The sequence below is a fragment of the Rattus norvegicus genome, chromosome 9 (genome assembly GCF_021556685.1).
Source record: "Rattus norvegicus strain SHRSP/BbbUtx chromosome 9, alternate assembly SHRSP_T2T, whole genome shotgun sequence".
NCBI lineage: Eukaryota > Metazoa > Chordata > Mammalia > Rodentia > Muridae > Rattus > Rattus norvegicus.
The window spans coordinates 28,155,444-28,178,374 of NC_141542.1; the positions used below are offsets into that span (position 1 = coordinate 28,155,444).

The 22,931-nt window shown below is 50.1% G+C and overlaps 1 long non-coding RNA gene across 1 annotated transcript; it reads left to right on the top strand.

Moving 5' to 3' along the window:
* The first annotated feature begins 18 nt into the window (after nt 1-18).
* On the top strand, nt 19-22,660 carry LOC148003616 (uncharacterized). Its single transcript, XR_015629395.1, has 4 exons — nt 19-121; nt 319-563; nt 16,947-17,151; nt 22,484-22,660. It is a non-coding gene; the product is annotated as an uncharacterized LOC148003616 (long non-coding RNA).
* The last annotated feature ends 271 nt before the right edge of the window (nt 22,661-22,931 follow it).

The window sequence follows — 22,931 nt, forward strand, 5'->3', positions numbered from 1 at the left end:
AGTGCGCGGAGGTGGGCCACCTCACCCTGGACCATTAGATCACCCTGAAGCCTCACCTACTCTGCCCTGGCCGGAGACAGGCCTACGGATGGAGCGCAGCCCTCCTCTTCTCCCTCTTAGGGTTTGTTGAGAGAGAGCCCCATCCTCCCAGGCCATTCTGGACCCTTGTCTCTTTCAGAAACCATTTTGAGTTCCCTCTGAAGAGGCTAAGAGGTCTGAGGGGTGGGGATCGGGTCCAAGGTCTATCTAGCTTGATTCAGACCCCTCTTCTTCCTCCTCCTCCTCTTCCTCTGCCTCCTCTTCCTCTTTCTTTTTAAGATTTATTTTATGGGGACTGGAAATATGGTTCGCCAAGTTCACCTCCCAGCACCCACATGGCTGCTAACAACCATCTGTGACTCTAGTTTCGGAGAACCCAGTGCCCTCTTCCCGCTTTCCTCCGGCACTATGTCTGCGCGTGCTGTGCCAACATACATGCAGGCAAACTATCTAGATACAAAAATAACAACAACAACAACAACAACAACAACAACAACAACAAAAATAATAATAGATGTCAAAAGGTGAGTAAAGATTTATTAAATATTATTTTATGAGTGTGAGTGTGGTCTGTACACCACGTGTGTGCAGCCGGAAGAAGAGGGTATCGGATCCCCTGGACCTGGAGTTGCAGATGGTTGTGAATGGCCATCGAGCCTGGGTCCTTTCTTCTTTAGCAGCTTAGTTTCCACTAGGTTTACACATTCAGCTTCTGTTTTGTCATGTGTTGAGCCAGGATGTCTCTAAGTAGCCCTGGCAGTCCAGGAACTCACCATCTAGACCAGGCTGGTCTTGAACTCACAGAGATCCTCCTACCTCTGCCTCCTGAGTGCTGGGATTAAAGGCGTGCACCAGCATATGCAATCTAAGATTCATTTTCTTTTTGTTTGTGTTTGTCTATAGGGTGGATTCTGCCGTTGTAACCAGTGCCTACTTCAAAGCAGACACTGGGTTTGCATGGAAAATATTTTAGGAAGGAAAGATAGTATAGGTTACTAGAAGATGCTTCCCATATACCCAAAGTATGTTGTCATCTCACTATGACCAAGGGGAAAGGACTCTGTGTCCAGCACCCATCCCTGACCCTGAGAAACCTGAGGAAAATGAGCTGAGAGCTGGCAGGACCCCACTGATGAAGCTTGATGTTACTGTGTGAAACAGGTACCTCCCACAGCCTGACTGGGTCTATGTGCCAGGTACTGCCTTGTCCAGCCCCAGACAGGCAGGAGATTCTGCTAGGCTTCAGCCAGTTGTCCTGTGCCCAGTCTCATTAAAGGTTCACACCCTTCAGACTCTGGGTCTGGAATGCACCCCACCGTGGTCCCCTCCCTGTGCCTGCCCATCTCCTCTTCCCATGCTCTGAGGAGGACAGGAGCCCTGCAGAGCAGAGATCCAGATACCAGGAGTAAGGGAATTAACATTCCCAGGTTGTAATTATACCTTCCTCTAGGTGACACCTAAGAAAGCATCTTTTTATAAAAGCAGGTAAATTGAAGGCTTTTGGGGTTGTGGGGACGGCTGTATTTTTAGCAGGCTCCTCTCCACCACCTCCAACTGTCAGAACCACGGGAAGCGCTCCGGCGTTGGTGAGCTGAACTGAGAAGGGGTTCCCAATAGGTTTTAGGGATTGTTCAGCAGCCAATCCAAGAGGTAGTTAAGAAACTTGTCAAAGGCTGGAGAGGCGGCTCAGCAGGTAAAGATGTTTGTCACCAAGTAGCTGAGGTAAGTTCAATGCCCAGGACCTTCATGATAGAAGAGACTCCAGAAGCCTGACTTCTGACCTCCTCAAGTGCAGTGTGGCACACACACACACACACACACACACACACACACACACATGCATGCACAGAATGAATGAATGAATGAATGAATGAATGAATGAATGAATGAACTTAAAAAGAACCTACACAAATCAGGACTCAGTGATACACATCTGTAATCCCAACCTACTAGCTGAAGGCTTCTGAGAGAAAAATGAGCTCAGGACTACATAGCAAGACTGCAGGGGTGGGGAAAAGTCTCAACACTTGAGAGGCAAGCTCTGTAAAATCAAAACCAGCCTGGTCTACATGACGGGCTCCTGATTAGCCAAGGAAATCCTGCCAACCAAAAAAACCCCCAAAAAACAAAACAAAACAAAACAAAACAAAACAAAAAAAAACAACTTTGGTGTAAATGATGTAGAAAACAGGCAGCTGGAGAAAGGCTCTGTGCGCGGGTCCCATCATTCACGAGCAGGTGGAAGACACATTTAAAAATCACACATAGCGGGGTTGGGGATTTAGCTCAGTGGTAGAGCGCTTGCCTAGGAAGCGCAAGGCCCTGGGTTCGGTCCCCAGCTCCGAGAAAAAAAAAAGAAGAAAAAATCACACATAGCCACAAGTAATATAATATTAGTAATAGCACTGGTCACGATAGCAAGTCCTCACATGGTACTTGTCTGATGCCAGGCAGTGCTCTGGGATCCACATTCAAACTTATGAGTCCTCACACTAATCTCATGAGGTACACATCGTGGGGAAAGGCGGTCCATTTTGCAGATTTAAAAAAAAAAGGCATAGAAGCAAACTAATTCTGAGTCGGATGATAGATATAAAATTATATCACCTATTCACACAGAAAAGCTTTGGGGACTTAATGGGTGACTACATTTCGAAAGGCTTTCCCTAGTTGTTCACACAGAAACCTAAAACTCCAATCAGAAAGCTCTGAACGTAAGGAAGTCCCTCCCCTCGGGGCAGAGTCTCCATGTAACTTCCTGCTCCTCTCTTAAGCACCCTCCCCCCATCCCACCTGGTGTCAGCCATCTTGGCTGGTGGACCGCCCTACCACAGACTTAAGGACAAAACTCTGAAGCAAGAGGCTGTGATTAGAGACCGAAGAGCAATCTCTTGAGCAGATGTCCCCATCTAGGGAACTAGTTGGAATGGTAGATATGGAGTTAGAAAGAAAAGAATAGGGCTTCCCTAATATCTAACCCGTAGCCGCTATCTAGGGTTTACCCCTTCTCTAAGCAAGGACATAAGCATAAAGAAGATACCAGAGCGAGGGAAAACGTGATTTTTTTTTTCCATGCAAGCCTTGGTAATTAGCTATTTGTGATGGAATTTTATCTGTCCTGGTCTCTAAGGGACAAGAAACGAGAGTGAGGGAAGAAGGGTCAGAAATTAGCATGCAGAAATATCTGATCAGCCAAAGTAATTTTCTTTAATAATCGTATTCATACTGCCTGCTCTCTGCTCACTAGAAGAATTAAGTATTTAATAGTAATATATTTCGTCTGGCAGTGGTTCCATTTCGTTAGGAATCGTGATGCCTCGTTGGGGTGTGTGGGAAGGTAGGTGGAGGTCTTGGGGACTGGGGACAGGTAAAACGGGTGTCGAAAAAGACAAACGTATAGATGAACGGGAGAAGAGTGGATGAGGGTGGGCAGGAAAATAACCAGAAGGAAGCTGCAGGGGTCTGCTCGCTCCTAAACTCCCCATAGCCCATGGTTCCCCTGAGATGCCACTCAGGGCTTCCCCTGAGCTGAGCTGAGCTGAGCTGAGCTGAGCTGAGCTGAGCTGAGCTGAGCTGTTCTTTTCTTTCATCTGCCTTAGCTGCTGTGCTCTCAAGTCTCTACATGGTATGTGGGAGGGGGCACTCGACAGGACGTGGGGTTAGGGAACAACACGTGGGAGTGTTGGTTCTCTCACCATATGGGTCCTCCGGATCAAGCTCAGGTCTTCAGGCTTGGTGGCCTTTATCAGATGAACCATTTCACGAATTTGGAAGTCTCTTACATTTGACCCAGTTTCCCAAGCTTCACCCCTAACCCCCAAAGATCATCTCCCTGACCCTTTTTTTGGTTTGTTTTGTTCTGTTTTGAGTTTGACTTTTCTGTGTAGCCTTGGCTCTCCCAGAACCTGTTCTGCAGACCTGGATGGCCTCGAATTCACAGAGATTAAAGGTGTGTGCTACTGTTATACTTGGCTAAGGCCATCCTTTTCAACTATAGGCCTGTACCTAATACAAGCCCCGGGGCCTTCTCCCTAAGACTCGTAGAGGGGCTGAGAATGCATAGAGTCCTTCTGGGAATGACATTAACACAGCCAGCTGTGCCCATAATACTGCCCTGGTATCCATGATTCCAGGACTCCTTGGGAAGATCCCAGAGGCTTCCTCCACCTTTTCTCCAGGCTGAGAGTGAGCAGACAACTCCTGGCTATATCCCGTAAGGGTCTGAGAGCAAGAACAGCACTGTGCAGGTTGGAGAAGCCAAGAGCTGCCTCTCTGCCCCGGGCTGCAGGAGAAGTATGCCTTAGCTATTACATGCTTTAATAGTTAAAAAGCAGTCCCATCGCATGCCGGGGACATAATTATAATTGATGGCACCAGCACTCGGGAAGCCAGCCACCACGGGCAGCCCTTGGGGAGGCTCTCTGTCCCTCCGAGAGCTCCCCAAGCTCAGCCGTGCCACACCGTGAAAAACATCAGACACAGAACTGAGAGGCGCACTGATCTACAGACGGCAGGGTTCATCTGCTGCTCTCCTAAGAGTGAACTTCACGCGCTGAAGTGCTGCAGCGCTGGCATTTCCAGACACCTGCCAGGCTGGAATTAAATACCTGTCCATTAAACTGACAGCCCCAGGAAGGAAGGAAAATGGGTGAGAAGGGAGCATGGAGGAGCAGGGGATCCAGCCACTCCTTCTCTGCAGGAGGTGAGGCTCCTGTCTGCCAGAGAGAGGTTGGGAGGGGTGGGGGGGTGGTGAGCAAGCAGCGAGTCTAAGTCAGCACAGTCTCTGTGTACAGACATGTGACAGTGAACTGAGATTCATCAGGACTTTTAGAGATGGAGACGGGACATGTGACAGGTCCAGTGGAAGCTGGGAGATTGAGCACAGTCTTTTGTTGCCAGCGTGGTGTTGTTTGTTGGTTTTGAAACAGAATTTCACTATTCTGCCCTGGCTGGCTTAGAACTCCAATATACAGACCAAGCTGACCTCGAACTCATGGAGATTCCACTGCCCCTGACTCCCGGGTGCTGAATCCTGCCGCCACACCTGTCAGCTGTTGCTGTTTTAAGACAGAGTCTCACTGTGTAGATCAGTCTGGCCTCCAAAATTTCAGCCATCCTCCTGCCTCAGAAGTGGGAAGATGGGCTTACAGGTGGATAGAGTTCACAGAAGGGTGGACGATCAGATAAACAATAGACCGCCCTTGGTCAGCCAAAGGCCAGCTAACTGCCATTTTAGCCTCTACTCTGGGACTTGCTGGATGACCTTGAGAGTCAGCAAAAGAATATTAGCACCCGCCCAGCCGAGGGCCCCGGGACCAGGACCAGGCTCCAGAGTCTTTTCTCACTGCCTGGTACTAGCAGATCCTCATGGGTGGGGAGTTGAACAGAAGACACGGCTGAGCGTGAGATGAGGAGATTTGGAAGAAGGATGTAGGTAGAAACAGATGGGCTGACTTTTGACTCTTCATTTAATGTCACCTTGGATTTCAGTCGAGTTCATTGAACCTCAGTGTACCCAGCCCTCCAGTGGAGACAATATCCGCCCTGCCCCTTGGAAGGTGATGTGGGAAGTCCGTCCCCCATCCTTCTGGCCACTCTTCTTTGCTGTGCACTGTGCACACTAGGCATGCCTGTTTCTTTAATATATAAGAGACAAGGAACTCCTTAAACATGAGGACTCAGGGTAAAACATCTTCACGTTCCAGAGTGCTTGGTGGTTTCCTTGGGGTTTTTTTGTTTTTGTTGTTGTTGTTATTTTTGTCTTGTTTCGTTTTGCTTTGCTTTGTTTTGAGCGATGGGCACAGCGAGAGGAATAGATGGATATAACAGCACTAAAGATAAGGAGCCGTTGACGGGGTGGGGAGGTGTTATGAGTTGAGGGAGGCTGGGAAAGAATCCCCATGGAGGACCATGAAGGATATCAGCAGAATCTTCTCCTAGCCTAGACCAGCCTCTCTGTGCACCCTCCCTCCTGATACACCAAGCCAGCCCTTTCTCTTGGTGGTAAGCTAGCTACTGATGACACGAGGCAGATCCTCCTGTCAGTAAGACCATGTCGCACTGCAGCGTGTAAGTCCTGCTGCCTCTGTGCTCCAGGCCTAACCTTTGAAGAGAGTTAGGGGATGAGATGCGACCAGAAAGGCTAGAGGAGCAGGCCAGAAAACCCAGGACTCAGGAGGTAGAGGTAAGAAGATCAGGAGTTCAAGTCCAGCCTTGGCTCTATAACCAGCTAGGGGCTAACCTAGGCAACATGAGACTCTTTCTCAAGGGTAGGGGAGTGACAAAGTTAGGAGAACTGAAGAGCATGTCAGGCTTGTCCCTGATTCCAGTCACACCGTGCAGTGACCTCCCTCAGATCATCAAAGCAGGCCTTTGCTGATGTCAGTTCCCAACCGGGTCTTTCCATTTAGGTCCACTGGGAGGGCAGGACAGGGCTTCCACATGTTACCGTTTGGTCCCATATACTGGCTTCATTCCTGCCCCATGTCAGCCTCCTCCCTGTCCGGTCCCTCGCCATTTCCCACTTAGCATTTGGAATCTCCGCTTGTTCCTGTGCAAGGCTGATCCTTCCAGGGCAGCTATCCTGCAGCCTGCCAGGATCGCCACAGCTGATCTGTCTGGCAAGGTCTCTCTATCTCGGCTGCCAGTGAGCAAGAAGCTGATACAAATAGGAAGTGTGAACATCTCCGTGGCCCAAGTGTGAGTCTCAGCACCCGGCAGAAGTCACCGGCAGAAGTCCTGTAAGCAGGGCTGAGAGTCAGAGCCTGGTTCAAACCCCAGCTCTGTCACTGGTCATTGGTGTGTCTTTCAACATGTTTGACCTCTCTGGGCCTCATTTTTTAAACCTCTCTCTCTTGTTCTCGCTCTTTTGCTCTCTCTCTCTCATGTTCTCTCTCTCTCTCTCTCTCTCTCTCTCTCTCTCTCTCTCGCTTGCTCCCTCTCCCTCTCCCTCTCTCTCTCTCTGTCTGTCTGTCTGTCTCTGTCTGTCTCTGTCCCTCTCTTGCTTACTCTCTCTCGCTTTCACACACCCTCTCGCGCTCTCTCTCACTCTCTTGCTTTCTCTTGCTCTCTCTCACTCTCTCTCTCTCTCCCTCACTCTTGATCTCTCTCACACATGCACACACATACACACAGTTTTATTTATTAATTGTGTGTGCATAGAAGGTGGGAGCACACATATACCACAGCATGTGTGTAGAGATCCAAAAACAGATTGATCAAAACAGTTCTTTCCTTCCACCATATGGGCCCCTAGGATTGAACTCACGTTGGGAGGCTTGGTGGCCAGTGTCTCTACCTGATGAGCCATCTTGCCAACCCAAACCTGCCTCTTTTAAAGGGGGCGTCCTGAGGATTTGACACGAGGGATAAGAAAGGGTTTTCTTGGTCGGTACATAGCCCACAGGAACATTGGGGTCTGTTTGGAATTGCCCTGGATTTGAGTACCACTGACAAAGCAGGTAGGGGCAGTGGCCAGTCTGGGTACGGTCTGTCAGACAGAATGGTGTACAGTATGTGTGTGTGTGTGTGTCTGTGTGTCTGTGTGTCTGTGTGTCTGTGTGTGTGCGTGTGTGTGTCTGTGTGTGTGTCTGTGTGTGTGTCTGTGTGTGTGCGTGCATGTGTGTGTGTGCGCGTGCGCACGTGTATGCATTTGTCTGCATGTGTGGTTTATGTGGGTTGGTGAGTATGTATGTACGTGTGTGCATGTGTGTGCATGTGCTGTGTGTGCAGGTGTGTGTATGTTTATGTGAGCGCCCGAGTGTGTGTGTTCTGCAGACCCTCCTGAGCCCCTCCACCATTCACTCTGAGCTGATGCAACTCATCCATCACTCGTGGTCCCTGGCCATCCTCAGCACCCTCTGTCCAGGCCTCAGCAGTTGAAACTGAGTGTCTTCCCCTGGTGTGGTCTGTGCTCCTGGTTCTAGTATGTAGCTACGACACTTAACGCAGACGTGAAAAAAAGAGTAGAGATGGGGAGGCTATGAGAGGCAGAGCAGCGCTGGCCTTCGACCCTCAGATCCCTGGATCTACCCCTCAATCTTCCAACATGTCCATCACCAACGTGTTCAGCTATTGCCTCAGTTTCCCCATGTGCTATGGAGCCTTCCATCATGAGAGACTCTAGGACCCCACCTCTAGACAACTTCCGATGCCCTCACGGTTCATGGGGAGCCCAGCTCCAGGGGTCAGTATGTGGACATCCCCCCCACCCAGACCTCTACAACCTTCTCCTCCTTGCCTCCCCTATGGGATCAGCTCCAAGCCTGTGTTTGTGAGCTCACAAGGAACCGCGGGACATGGGCCTTTCTCTCTGCCGTAATGAAACCCTTTAATCATATTCAAATAGGTTACTGTTCAGGGGGAAAATAGAAATATGGATTTGATAGCAATAAATTTCCCTGGCTGGCTAAGCCCAGTTCTTAATTGTCCTGTCCCACGGCTCGCACATTTCATTGTTCGTTAGGTGCTTAAGTCCCCACTCTCATTTTGTGGCGGTGACATTACCGTTGATGGCTCTAATACTCTCATAATTTGAAAGGGGATTTGCATGATAGAACGCAGAGTATTAAAAGAAAAAGAAAAAAGGGAAAGAGAAAAATGGGGAGGGGGCAAGATGAGAGGAGGCGCTCTAAAGGGAAGGGGGGGAGAGCATGAGGGGGAGGGGCCGAGGAAGAACTCAATCCAGCTTTTACTTAAAAAAAAAAAGTCACTTTCTTCAAAGTCAAATCAAAAAGAAGAAGAAGAAAGAAAAAAAAAGAGCTGCACGTTGGGCTGAGTGGGCACTGGTCTTATTGTTCCTAATGGTTATTAATTATTATTACCCGCCGTGCAGGGCTCTGTAGACGTGATGTCCCCAATGTCCTTGGGGTGGTGTAGGGGGCACAGGGGAGGGCTGGCTGTGGATGGAGAGATCCAATCTGGGCCACATGAGTATTCAGATGCCCGAGTCGGACAGATGCCAGGAGGATTCAGGTTTTGGGGACAGGGATGGGGTAGACTTGAGGGTGGGTCGTTTGTGACATGCTCATCCAAGGGTGAGCTCACCCTAGGCGTCTCATTGTCAAATGTCAGTGCCTGGAACGTCGCCAGGCTCACTGGACATAGACCGTTTGGCTCACTGTAGCGCTTTTGAGGCCGGTTGGTGAACCACCGTCTTCACCTGCGCCCAGCCCCAGTCCAGAACCAGAAGGCCGCCCTGACGGAGTTCGAGTGCAAAGGCCCCCCCCCCCATTTCTCAGAGGGCCATATAGGGAGTCAGAGCGGTTAAGGGGCCAAGCACAGACTGTTTGTATGTCTTGGTCTATCTCATACCTGTGTATCTCACTCCACTTCTGATCTGGCCAGCTGGTCGTTCCTGGGCAAGCCTCACCTCCTCTACTTCCTGGAAACTCTCTTTCTTTTTAACCACACTCCTCCTTTTTGGGTGGTAGGCCACCATGCATGACAGCATGTGCTCAACCACAGAACTGCATCTCAAGCTCACTGGTATTTATGTGTGAGCGTTGTTTGTGTGTACGTGTTCATAGGGTGCTTATGTGTTGGGTATGTAGATGCGAGAGATCGTAAAGGCTAAAGTCACCTTTTGGGGTCCTCCTCCACTGTTATCCACCTACTGTTGTACAAACATGGTCTCTTGCTGAACCTAGGGCTCACCAATTAGATAGACTCTCTGATCAGCAAGTGTCAGGTATTCCCCTGCCTCCGCCCCTGCAACAGTGGAATTACAGACACGCACCACCAGCTCTCCCATGTTCTAAGGACAGTTGCAAACTCAAAGCCTCACCAGGATTTTCCGACTGACTTTTCCATCTTCCCAGCCACTCCACCCCTTTCTACTTTATATCCGATAGCCGAATGGCCCTGTTTGGCTCTCGAATTCTTCCGTAGCCCAGGCAGACCTGACACTTTCTGTCTTCCTGCCTTCACTTCTGGAGCAGCTAGAATTACAGGTCCAAGACACCAGCCATGGTCAGAGGCTGAGCAGAGACAGGACAAGGAAGGAGACAGGAGGGGCGGAGGCCACAGGAACTCCCAAGTAGCAAGGATTCCAGGCCTACACCACAGACCAAGCTTGCACTAGAATTTCATCAGATGAATCTTGGGTTTGGAAGAGAAGCTGTCTGCAGAGAGACTACTGACCATCCTCCTCCTCCTCCTTCGGTTGAGACGTAGCAAGTTGAGAAAGCACAGCCTCTGCCCGTCCTCAAACCCTCCTCTGGCTGGCTCTCCTGGGTCTCATGCACCTTCCAAGTCAGTCGTTTTCTGTGTGCTGGTCTTCTGCAGCTTATTCCTACAAATGCTTCTCACCGTACACCCAACGCTACAGACTGCCATCCACGCCGGAGTGAGCCCAGGCTCCTAACAATGGCCTCTGGTAGAGCTGGTGTCTCCAGAGACGCCTTTGCTCAGCCTTCTGTGACTGCAGAAATCTAGACTGTTCCCTCACCCGAGGGGGCTGAAGTTGCAGTAAAAAAAAAAAAAAAAAAAAAAAAAAAAAAAAGGAAGAGAAGGGACCTAAACCACCACAGAGGAAACTAGCCAGTCCTACGTGGAAATCCTTGAGTACCAACACGTCCCTTTCATGTCTTCCTATAAGGACCAAACAAAGGACACAAGCAGCAGGTGACCCCCGTCCCCACCCCTGGCCCACAGCAGGAGTGATAGGAGGCCACCTACCCAGCCTCAAGGCCCTCTAGCCTCATCCAGTCATAGCACTTTAGATAGGCAGAGTCTTCCGGGGCATGCCCCCACCCCACCCCCAATCCCCTTAAAGAGAAGCTGTCTCCAGGAAAGCGAAGAGACCAAGTATTCTTAAATATTTTCCTTCTCTGTAGTCACACAAGGAGGAGGGGGTGAGGGGATGAGGGAGGCTGGCAGGGGGGACAAAGGGGGTTTAATAGGCTCTGATGACAGCACAGTGTCCACATTGGGAAAAGATTAATGATGAAAATTAATCGCCTGACCTTTCTTTCCAGGAGCTGGAGGTGAGGCGGGCCATTAAAGCCTCTTATGTTGTAATTAACGTTGGAGGGGAGAGGAGAGCTGCCTTCAGAATGGATGTGATCATTTAATTAGGCTTAGGCGTGGGTGCCACAACAGGTCCGGAGAAGTCATAATTTAACTATAGCTTTAAATTACACGGGCAGAGTGGAGATGGCGGAGTTTGACGGCAGGAGAGCCTGCCTTGGAGCTTGCAGAAAAACAATTCGATAAACACTCCGAGTGAGCAAGGGGTGTTTGCTTGACCCCAATACGCAAGGGGACCAGTGACAGAGACGGACAGACAGTCAGACAAAGAACAAGACGAGGCTGGCAAGTAGAGATGAGGGCAAAGGAAGGATACAGGGAAGTCCAGCCATCGAGATGCACTTGAGAAAGACAGAGGGACACACACACAAGATCGGGTGACCCATGCACTCTGAGGAGAGCGACTCTGAGCCCCTCCATCCTACATATGCATTCCTCGACGCTTCCCACTCCTCAGTCTGTGTACACCCTTGAGAAGGTATGGGTGACAAGTGGAGGCAAGTGTGTCACTGGCCTGTGTGTCTCAGGACACCATTCTAATCTGCTCACCTTGGCTGAGAAACAGGAGGTGCCCTCTGTGCCAACCCTGGACAGCCTGGGAGCTCCCCCATGCCCACCTCTGCATTCCACGCTCCTCAGAAACACAGATGCAGGGTGCCACCACGGAGCTCGCAAGATAGCAAGTGGTCCCGCCTGGCATGGAACTTCAAGGCCTGTGTCTGTCACTTTTGGAGGCTGTGACAACCCACCATCTTCCCAGGCACCAGAGCCCACTTGTTGCTCAACCTAGGAGACTAGGCCCACTGTGAGCTCAAGGGGCCATGGAGAGAAATGATGACCAGAGTTTTGCTGTGCAAGAGAGGAGAGGCAGTGAGGGAGACAGCAGAGAGGGAAGGAGGGGTCATATTGAGATGCTGTGGTTGTGGGACCTAGGCCTTTGGGCTTGAGCAGGACTTCTGTGTGGATGCTCCTGGCTTTGTGCAGGGAGCAGAGTGAGTTTGTCCAACATGGCTCCTAAGGTCGATTCTCAATTCCTGGGTGGCACCCACTGATCTTTTGAGGCTTCCTTGACCCCAATACGCAGTGACAGATTTGTTCTCACCTCCCTGTCCAGTTCATGCAGATATCAATCAGGCTGGGGAGATAGAGAATAGGAGGAGACAGAGACCTGGGGAAAGGGGTTGCACCTGGTGGGGTCTCTAGGTCTTTAAGGGGCCAGACAGAACCCACTTCTAACACTTAGGGCTTCCAACAGTGGACAATAGTCTCCTTTATGCCACCTTCGGGTTATGAGTAAAGAATGGTTAATATAGGTTAAGAACACACCCGTGCGCGCGCACACACACATATATACATGCACACACACACATACACACATACACACATACACACACACACACACACACACACACACACACACACTTCCCATTCATTCACTAGCCCTTAGGCCCTATGCAGTGTTAATAATGAAATTATGGGGGTTTGCCACTTTGGTCCTGTGTGGTGGCACATGCCTTTAATCCCAGCCCTGGAGAGCTCATAGACTTCTGTGAGTTCGAGACCAGACTGGTCTTCTGCACATACAGAATTCCAGCCAGACTCCATTGAAAGACACTATATCTCAACTTTAAAACACACACACACACACACACACACACACACACACACACACACACACTGCCTACTTTCCCCTCCTCCATGGGAAAACAAAAGCCACCAAAAAGTCACTAAAAGCACAAGTCCAGGAAGGATACTTTTCATCCCAGTACAGGGCAGAGTTGTCCGTTTTAATTACACACCCACAAACTCTCCAAATTAGTGAGCTTTGTCTCGGTTGGAGTTTTGTCCCTCCCACGATGGTTGATAGATGATGATTGATTGACCAATTGTCTAATGGGCTTCATTGGTGCCCTAAGACTATCCATCCTGCACAGAGAATAGAGGAGGGGCCTTTGCCTGCAGTGACAGAGGAGAGATAATGTGGGAGTGGGGAAAGATGTAGGGGTGCCAGATGGGGGACAGAGCTCCATTCCTTGCCCCAGAGCTGGCCCATAAATCCTGGGGTCAGCTCTTCTTTGTGACTTGGGCCGCCTTTGCCTTGTGACTGCCCAAATGGCACAAATACCCAGATTCAGAACCCAGAGGACCTGAGCTAAGTCAGATGGGGGCAAGACCTGCTTAGCACCTGGAGTGCCAGATGGGGAGTGAGGAAGGAGAATGAGGGGCAGACTCGGGGGAGGGGAGTAGGAGCATGAGGTAGGAGAGCAGTAGGAACCCTTGCCCCGTGCCCAGCCTACAGGCTGCCTCAGAACTCACTAGCTGAAAACTATACCCAGTTTCTACCAGGGCAGCACCCACCTGGAAGAGAACCCCAAGTCACAGATCCCTCGGGGGACCCCTTTCTGTCTCAGCAAAAGCATGGACTGCAGGCTTTGTCTAGAAAAGGCGTCCCCCTTGTCTTTCCCATCTTGTGTGAACGGAATCTGTGCTGTTTGGAGCTCACAGGTCCCAGGAACCCTAGACCAACTCTCCTGGGCTTCTCCGCATTCTCCCCCTCTGCTCCAACATCTTTTTCCCTGTGCCCCACCCCTACCCCTAACTAGAATCTAAACTCCAGTGCACTCCATCCCATCCCACCCCCCAGACAGTCAGGCCTGTTACCACTGGAGCTGGGACCACACTGGCCAGTCACTAAGCAAACAAATAGGTGACATCGGCATTTATGTCTGCAAGCTCTGCCCTCCAACCACCCTGGAACCCACAGAAGACCCCCTAGAATCTGGCTTTAACTCTCCCTGTAAGGTTTCCAGATCTGTACAGATGGGAATTGGGCATTACCCCAATCTCTGATAGGTTGCAAATCACCATGTGGAAAAAAAAAAAAGAAAGAAAAAGAAAAGGAAAGGGGGGGGGAGGCCCTCTTGGCATCCCTGACCAAATGGCCAGGCTGGCTCAGCTCAGAGCATTGGGGTTTCCTTAGTTAGCAAAATCCCAATCTCATTTTAGCCAACACTCTACCAAAGAATTTCTAGACGACAAGGCGTTTTGTAGACCAGGGAAAGGAGTTTTCCGGAAGAGAGGAAGAGTCAGTGAATGGTGGGGTGTGACCTCTGATCCAGCAAAGGGGCGCTCCCTGGAGGAATGTGCCAGGCAGAATCTGGGACTGGGACAGGAAAGCAGGGCTGGCCTCTCCCTGTGAACAGCCCCTGTGGGCCTTGGCCTGTTTGTTTTTCTGTCTGACTGTTTGCTGGATGGGGGTGGGAGAGATAAGGATATGAAAACAACCTGAAAATAACTTCCACAGTTCCTCGGGCAACTGCAGAGTGGGCCTGAGTCTAGCTCAGGGGCTTGTCGTTACAAAAGGAAGTAGAATTGTGAGTGGATTGTGGCCTGTCTGCACGGCTGTCTGTCTGTCTGGATGCACTGCTTTCTTGCCCTGTCCCCCACTCCAGCTCATTCCCTTGTGTGCTCTGCTGAGAGGCTCTGAAATTCATCTTCTCAGCTGACACACCAGAGATAAATAATCTGGGACGAGAGTTAGGACTTAGGGCCCCAAGGAAGCATCGGAGCTGTGTAAATCTCAGAGATGGGGACCCCACAGAGCACTGGGGTCACACCCTCCCTGTTAGCCGCCTTGATTCACTATCCAACTGCGACTCCCTCTTCCCAGCCCAGCCACATCCATTCAAAGGTTTCATTCTGGACTCTAGCCCCTAAACCTGCTAGGGCTCTGGACCTTGGTATAGAAGCCAGCATGCATAGCCACTGTGATAGCCAAGGCTCGACGTTTCCGGCAGCCCTTCCAACGTCTCTCTTTGCTTGTTCAGGACCTGAAGTGGAACTTTTAGTGTCTTTGGAAAGTCCGTTATGTCCAATGATGTTTTACTGGGGGAGAAAGGATGTCTTGCTAAAACAGACACGTGAAAGGGCTCATGACGGAGTGTAAGTAGGACCACAGACAGTGGGAGGGGAGCACTGGCTTGGTTTGCTCTGCCTCACTATTCTTCACTAATGGCATGCATATATTGGTTCCCCTTACTCTGGTGGCTGAGCTCCACTTGCGGTAACACTGACATTGAAAGAAACTCACCAAAGAACTGCTGGTGAGTTTTCTGCAGCTTCGTGTGGCTTCAGGGGCCTTGGGCCAGTTGGCTAGCCTTGCAGTTTTCTTCAGGATTGAACTACAGCTTCTGGTTCCTGTGTGGCGTCTGCCTGCCGAGAGGACTGGTCTGCAGCTGCTGAGTCGTATGTGGTGTTTGCTACAGGACTGAATATCTGACGACGAAGAAGGTTGAGCTCGCCCCCAAAGAACTACTGATGAGCAAGTGCCTGATAACTTCCCCATAGCCTGATAACTTCTCCCTCCCACTACCTCTGCTAGGGCTAGAGGAGAGGCTGAACGTTTATTAAAGTAGGTTGAGCAAAACTTATGCCTACAAGGATCAGGCCATCAAAACTGGTAAACCCCTAGTATGTGTGCGTATCCGTGTGTCTGTCCGTGTCTCTGTGTGTGCACTCATGCACATGGAAGTCATGGGACAATGCTTGGGAGTCAGTTCTCTCTCCAGCTATGTGGGTTCCGGAGACCCAACTCTCTGTTGAGTCGTCATCTCACTCACCTTCCAGCAAGACTTTAAACGTTTATCAAGTGCCTGCTGTGTGCAAAGCGGTCGACACCCACAATAATGCGGAAACCCAAAATGCATAGGGCACACTGTTGGCCTAGACTGTGTGGTCGATAGCGTTCAATCATCATAAACATACAACAAGTCTCCATTTCTCCAAGACCTGGGAAGGATGTCTGTATAAAGGACGTTCACTACCATGAGCTCTGTGTGTTACAGAAGCCTTGGGTGCCTGGTCTTCTGGCCAAACCTGTAGGTTCATGTGGTTGGTGCCTTCATTGTGACCCTAGGAGTTGCAACTCCCTGTAAGTTTGCCATGGCTAAACCGAGAAAGAAGGCATATGCAGCTTCCTACAGAAACGATGATTCTGTGAGAGAGGAGCTGAGGAAGCTGGTGCTGTTTGGAGAGCAAGGTGATCCCGGAATGTGAAGGATTCTTTGGCTTGTGCCCCATGGTCGTTCATGGCGGACCTGTGTTCCTGGCTGTGAAACATGAACGTGTAGTATAAGGAGGTTCCTCTCAATAAACAATGAGCAGTTAACTCCCCAGGTATCTGAGGATGACCTTGGAGAATTTCTGAGCGTCCTCCTGCCTCCCACGTGCCGAGATTTCAGGTGTGCGCCACCATGCCTGGCAGCCCTCAGGTGTCTCTCCCCACTGCAGCTACAACCTCGAGGTTGCCTCAAGCTAAGCGTGAAAAATTACAGTCTCGGGGAAGCTGGATGCCCTCCACGAGCTGTCCCAGTACTCCCATTCACCCATTTCCAATCACTCAATCACTAGGTAGGATTCTCCAAGCATGGACTCCTTGTTCAACAGAAGACTCTTAACCTACACACAGACAAAGGGCGTCCGATTCGTGTGTAAAAATTAGCCCAGTCAGACTCTGACATTAGTGTCCCATGGTGGGAAGAGGGGCAGGGCTGAGAAGCTCAGCAGAGAGAGCTCACACTAGGGTCCAGCAAGGCTTAAGCAGTCAAGGAACCAGACCAGGGAAGCAGGGCCTGAATTAGCTTTATTTCCTTTTATTGTTTAAATTATATTTATTTACTTATTTATTATTTAGAAAGCGGGAAAGAGAGTGTGTATCCCTACCAACAGGGATCAGAGGACAACGTTTGGGAGCCGATTCACTCCTGTCAGTGTGGATCCTGGGAACTAGTTCAGGTGGGCAGGCTTAGGAGCAAGTGCCCTTACCTGCCTGCTGGGCCATCTCACCAGCAAATACTTTGTTTCTTTTGTCACTTCGGAAGCTTGGCTGCCTGGCCCTCCTCCTTCCCCAGCTCTCCTGGGAGAGGTTTGGCTGGTGTAGACCACGAAGGCAGATCACCTTCGGTATTCAGTAGAAGCGGAGCGGCAGGGACACCTGCGCAGTTGGACAAGCCGGATAGGAGAGAACAGCGACTTCGGGCGGACTGGTTTGACTGGATCCCAGTTACTGCAAATGGGGCTGGAGAGGTAAGTGGACGGCGCCTAGAGATGCCCTGGAGGCTGCTTTAGTCAGCGCTTACACAGGAGCTGCTGTCAATCACTCAAGACTCCACCCTTACAACAGACCTCTGTTTCCACTTCCGGTCCTAGCATCAGCTGTGTGCGACAGAGAGACAACCCCACACTGTTACCCTCAGCAGCCTAAGGGGCTTCCTTAACCCTTTAGGGACTTCAACTCGGGCAAACCCGGGATTCCTTTGACCCAGGAGTAGCTAGCATAAAGCAGACTTGGAGATTTTATTCAAAATAGAGAGAAGGGCTGGAGAGATGGCTCGGCGGTTAAAGAGCACTTGTTGCTCTTACAGATGACCCGGCTTGGGTCCGGCACCCACATGGAGGCTCACAACTATCAGTAACCCCAGTTCTAGGGGCATCGTATGCACTCTTCTGGCTCTGCAAGCCCTATACATCTCATACATGGTACAAACATACGCATGCAGGGAAAACACCCATAGCACATAAGATAAACGAGGATATGGATGTAGTTTTCTCAAAGTCTGCCCCTTCCAATCCTCAGCCCCCAGGCAAGCCCCCCACCCCGCCGCTTTTTAAAAAACTCATCATTGTAGATTAAATTTCCTTGTCTCTATCCTTTTATGAATGGGACCACGAGATTGCATCTCCCCTGCTTGCTTCTCTTTTGCAACTGTCTTATTTCACTCAGTATAATGTCTTGGAGACTCACCCTGCAGGGATAGCATAGAATGTCACATAATGCATTCCTAATGCAAACTTATTTTTTACTGAGCTGAGTATTCCACTGTGTGAGTATGCTACAGGTAATTCCTCCCCCTCCCCCTCCTCCCTCCCCCTCCCCCTCCCCCCCCTCCTCCTCCTTCTCCTTTTGTGCCAGGGTCTCACTCTATAGCCCTGGCTGGTATACAGTTCTCTCTATAAAGCAGGCTGGCCTTAAACTCCTAGAAATCTGCCTGCCTCTGCCTTCTAGGGCTGGGCGTGACCCATCATGTCCCTGCCCCCTGCCTATAAGTCTTCTTATTTTTCTTGAAGTTTATTGGGTTGGAGAGGTAGCATGCACTGCTTTTGTGGAGCACCTGGCTTGACCCCCCCAGGCACCCATGTTAGGCAGCTCACAACCACTTCAACTCCAGGGACACCTGACGCCTCTGAGCACCTAACTCACACACACACACACACACACACACACACACACACACACACTAAAGAAAAAACTTAAATTTTAAAAAATGTCCTTATTTATTTGGTCCACAAACTTGTGCGTACGTGTGGTTGGTTGGTTGGTTGGTTTTGTTTTGTTTTGATAGTCCTAGAAATGGAACCTAGATCCTCACGTATGAACCTAGCAGGTTCTCACATATGCACTTAGTATGCTCACACATGCTAGGTGAGCACTTTACCACTGAGCTGTGCCTTACTTGTTTGCTTTTGTTTTAAGATGGGAATCTGGTGTCCTCCCGCCTCTACCACCAGAGCGCCGAGACTGCAGCCATGTACCTCTCGGCCTGATACATGTAGTACCAGGAGGGAATCGAATCAAGGCCTCAGTGCACACTAGACCATCACTTGACCAGCAGAGCCTCATCCACAGCCCTTGGGACAATATCCCTAGTAGTGAAATCGCTAGGTAGATGTGACTGCTGGGTTAGACGCTCGCTCCCAGGGAGTTTCTGTGCGGGTTTCACTGTCTTAGAGTCATGTGCATCTGAGATCCTGCAGCAGCTCTGTTCCTGCCAGCGGTTGGTTGTTCAGAGCCGGGAATTGTCCGAGTCAGTTTGCTCATTTACTGAGTTTCTACCAGGACCACCACTCACCCCATCACCCACCCCTCCCCCACCTCCAGCCCCTCCCCCACCCCACCCCCAATCATATATCTCGGGCTGCCCTCAAGTTTACTGTGTAGTAGAGATAACCCTGATCTCTGGCTCTCCTGCCTCTACCTCCCACACCCTAATTATGCAGTGCCAGGGTTCCATGCCAGGACCCTTCCCCCACCCCTGCCCCCATCCCCCCCACCCCCGTGCAAGCCAGGCAAAGACTACCGACTGAGCCCCCTCCAATCCTGTTCTCCTCCATCCTGCTGCCTTCCTGTTTCAGGGGGCTGCCCCTGGGTGCTGCTGCTCCTAGCTCCCAACCAGTGGCTTGCCAGTGGGAGACACTGACTAGTGGAGGGAGGGAGGAGTAAGGACAGGGTACTTCTAGCCCCTCTGGCACAGCTGCTCTACACCCTAGTCCTCAGGCGACCGTAGTCCCTGAGTTCCCACACAGCCACTTCTGCCCACACCCTTATAACCACTTCTGGGATTTTGTATTTGTTCTTCTTTATATTTGGTCACATCCCCACCCCCACGCCACCCCCACCCCTGAGCCCTTAGGCTTTGCTCAAGTGTCACCTTCTCCAGGAAGCCTCTCTCCCCTGAGCCCCCAACTTGAAATTAATCACCAGGCACGTGGTAACTCCCTTTCCTGCTCTATCTCTCTCCTGTAGCTCTCACCGTATTCTTTCATATTTTTCTGTATACATTTTAGTTCTCACACTCTGAGTGTGCATATGAGTGTGCATTATGTGCTTGTGACAGATGCTAAAGTGGAGAGTCCAACTGTTTTCCACCTTGTTTCTGTGAGACGGACTCTCATTGTGTCTGGAGCTATTTTGACAACCAGCAAACCCAATCCATCCTCCTGTTTCTCTCTCTCTCTCTCTCTCTCTCTCTCTCTCTCTCTCTCTCTCTCTCACACACACACACACACACACACACACACACACACACACACCAGAAACCCCCCATTCACACACACTTACTTAAGCAGTCACACCTGACATTTTACATGGGTTCTGGGATTTGAACTCAGATCCCCACAATCACGCCTGTACTCTTCCAGCGAGGCTGCCTCTGCAGCCCTACCTTCTGTTGTTTAATTGCCTTCCTTCCCCCACCTGAATGGGGGTTCTAAATTTTTATTTGAGCAGGGAGGAGGTTGTTGGCTTCCTTCCAAATTTTTGTTTGTTTGCCCCCCCCACCCCCACTTCGAGACAGGGTTTCTCTGTGCAGCCCCGACTATCCTGGAACTTTCTCTGTAGAACAGGCTGCCCTCAATTCAGAGATCTGCCTGCCTCTGCCAACTGAGTGCTCGAGGTTTTGGGATAAAGGGAAGATGGTCTGGGCCAAAAGAGCCCCACCCTTCTCTTCCGACCAGGAGCCCGAACTTGCAAAAGCCCACTCAAAACACTGAACAAAGCCAGCAGCTCCTAGTTCTGGATTCCAAAGTGACCACTGGACCTAAGACCCACCTTCGGGGCTCCGAACTCACCCCAGTACCTCACCTAATGTCCTGTTAAGAAATTCCTACCCCAGACCAGCCTTGTGAATTCACTGACCTCTTGTAAGGTCAGTGAACCGAGCTGCCCCAATAAACCAGCCTTTTTACTATAAACCCAACTCAATTGGACTTACTCTGTCATCAGAGAAGCCATGAACAGGGGTTAGAGGCATGCGCCACTACCACCCAGGCTTTTGAGGTGAGGTCTTATGGAGCTCAGGCCAGCCTCCAACTTGCTATGCAGCCTAGGGTGGCCTTGAACTCCCAACTCACTCACCTTCCGAGTGTGAGACAGGCCTGGGCTCTGCTGTCTGTTTTGTGTATGACTGCATCCTCCCTGACCAGTGGCCAGTGCAGAGCAGACAAACTGAGGTGTATGAATTGGTGTGGACAGTGTCTAAGGTCCCCCAGCAGGATCCACAGTTGGGATTCTACAAACCTTCTTGGTTCCGGGACAGAGTCCTGACTGATAGTTGAGGGGAGCACTTCCTCCCTGGATCCAAGCACCCCTCTTCTGAAAACCATGTCCGTGGAAGAGATGAGTTGTGCACACATGGTCAGGACCTCCCATGTTGAATGAGCCACCCTGACCCCTACTCGGAGGCCCCAAAGCTGCTCCTGAATTCAGCTGTCAAAGTATACATTTGGACACAAAAGCCCTTCTTGATTAAAGTAGGTCTTTCATCAGGAGTGGGTGGGGTCAGAGGTCAAGATGGTGCTAGCCCGCATTTTAAAAATGAATCTTGACCCCTACCTCACAGGATATACAAACATAGACTCCAGATGGATTGTGGCTTCAGCGGAACAATGAAGCAGTGACTTTTAAGATGAAACAGAGAAGAGCTTTGAGGCTGTGGGTTTGGCAACAGTGTGTGTGTGTGTGTGTGTGTGTGTGTGTGTGTGTGTGTGTGTGTGTTCTGTTTATAAAGAAAACACAAAGAGTACTGACAGCACAGAACTGCTAAATTGACCAACAGGAGAATTAAAACTTCTCTCCATCAAGAGACCTGGTAGGGAGGGAGAACACAGGCCAGCAGGTGGAGAACAGCATTAGTAAAACACAAACCCAGGGGCTGGGGATTTAGCTCAGTGGTAGAGCGCTTACCTAGGAAGCGCAAGGCCCTGGGTTCGGTCCCCAGCTCCAAAAAAAAAAAAAAAAAAAAAAAAAAAAAAAAAAAAAGAACAAAACACAAACCCAGCTCACGACTCACACCCCGGAGACAGGTGACAGAAAGACACAGACAGACCGATCCTACGGACAACAGCGTGTGGTAGCTGCACCCCTTTAAGCCCAGCACTCGGGAGGCAGAGGTAAGTGGATCTCTGTGAGTCAGAGGGTAGCCTGGTCTACATAGTGAGCTCCAGGACAGCCGGGGCTACATACTGAAACATCTCACAAATAAATAAATAAATAAATAAATAAATAAATAAATAAATAAATAAATATCACCAGAAACTTGGGCAAAATATGTGAGCAAGCTGGAACATGGCTCAGGGAGAGATACAGCGTTAGGCGAGCTTCCATAACAAGACATAACTGATAGAATGAATTCATTTATTAAAAAGGATCTATCAGATTGACTTACAATGGCTGTCTCACACCGGAGCGGCCAAGGATCCAGGGGTCATGTGTTCGGCCTATAAGGTTGGATGTCTTTGAGGTCCCAAGCTAGCACTAAGAGGATTCCTGTAGAACTACTGGTCTTCAGCTATGCTGGAATCCTTATGAGGTAATAGGTTCTAATAGCCATGAAGGCAGGCCGCAGCAGCAGTGTGGATGGACTCGTCAGCAAGAGTGAGAGCAAGCAGTCAAAGAGCAAAGCTCCCTTCTTCTATCCCTTTTATCTGGGCTGCCACCAGAAGGTAATGTCCACATTTAAAGTAGGTCTCCCTGCTACAAGAAAACCCCTCAGGGCTGGAGAGATGGAGCCAACAGGTTGAGCACTTTTGCCTTTACAGAGAACCACAGTTCTGATTCATAACCTTCTTCTGACCTCTGCAGGTACCGGGCACGTAAGTGGTGTACACACATGTGTGCAGGTGAAACACTCATACACCTGAAGATACAGTAATCTAAAAAGATCAACGATCACACTCAGCCCATTATTTTGTACAATTAAAATTCAACAATTAAGACAGAAAATTTTCCATTTTAATTTTATTGGCTATTCAGAGAAAGGTAAGAGTTAAAACCACGTTGCAAAACCGCCGTGCATACAGCCAGCCAAGTGGTTGATGGCGGTGTAAAGTTCTGCTGCCCTACTAAGGGGGGTATGCATTGACTCGGCAAGTTAGCATGGCCTACTTTGCATTAACTACCAGAACCAAGCACACGCATAACCCATGACCCAGAAACTCTATTGTCGGCAAATGTTTGTGTCACGTGATATAGAAGATCAGAAATCCTGAAAAAGTCAAGAGCGGGATGAAACAATCAACAAAGAATGGCA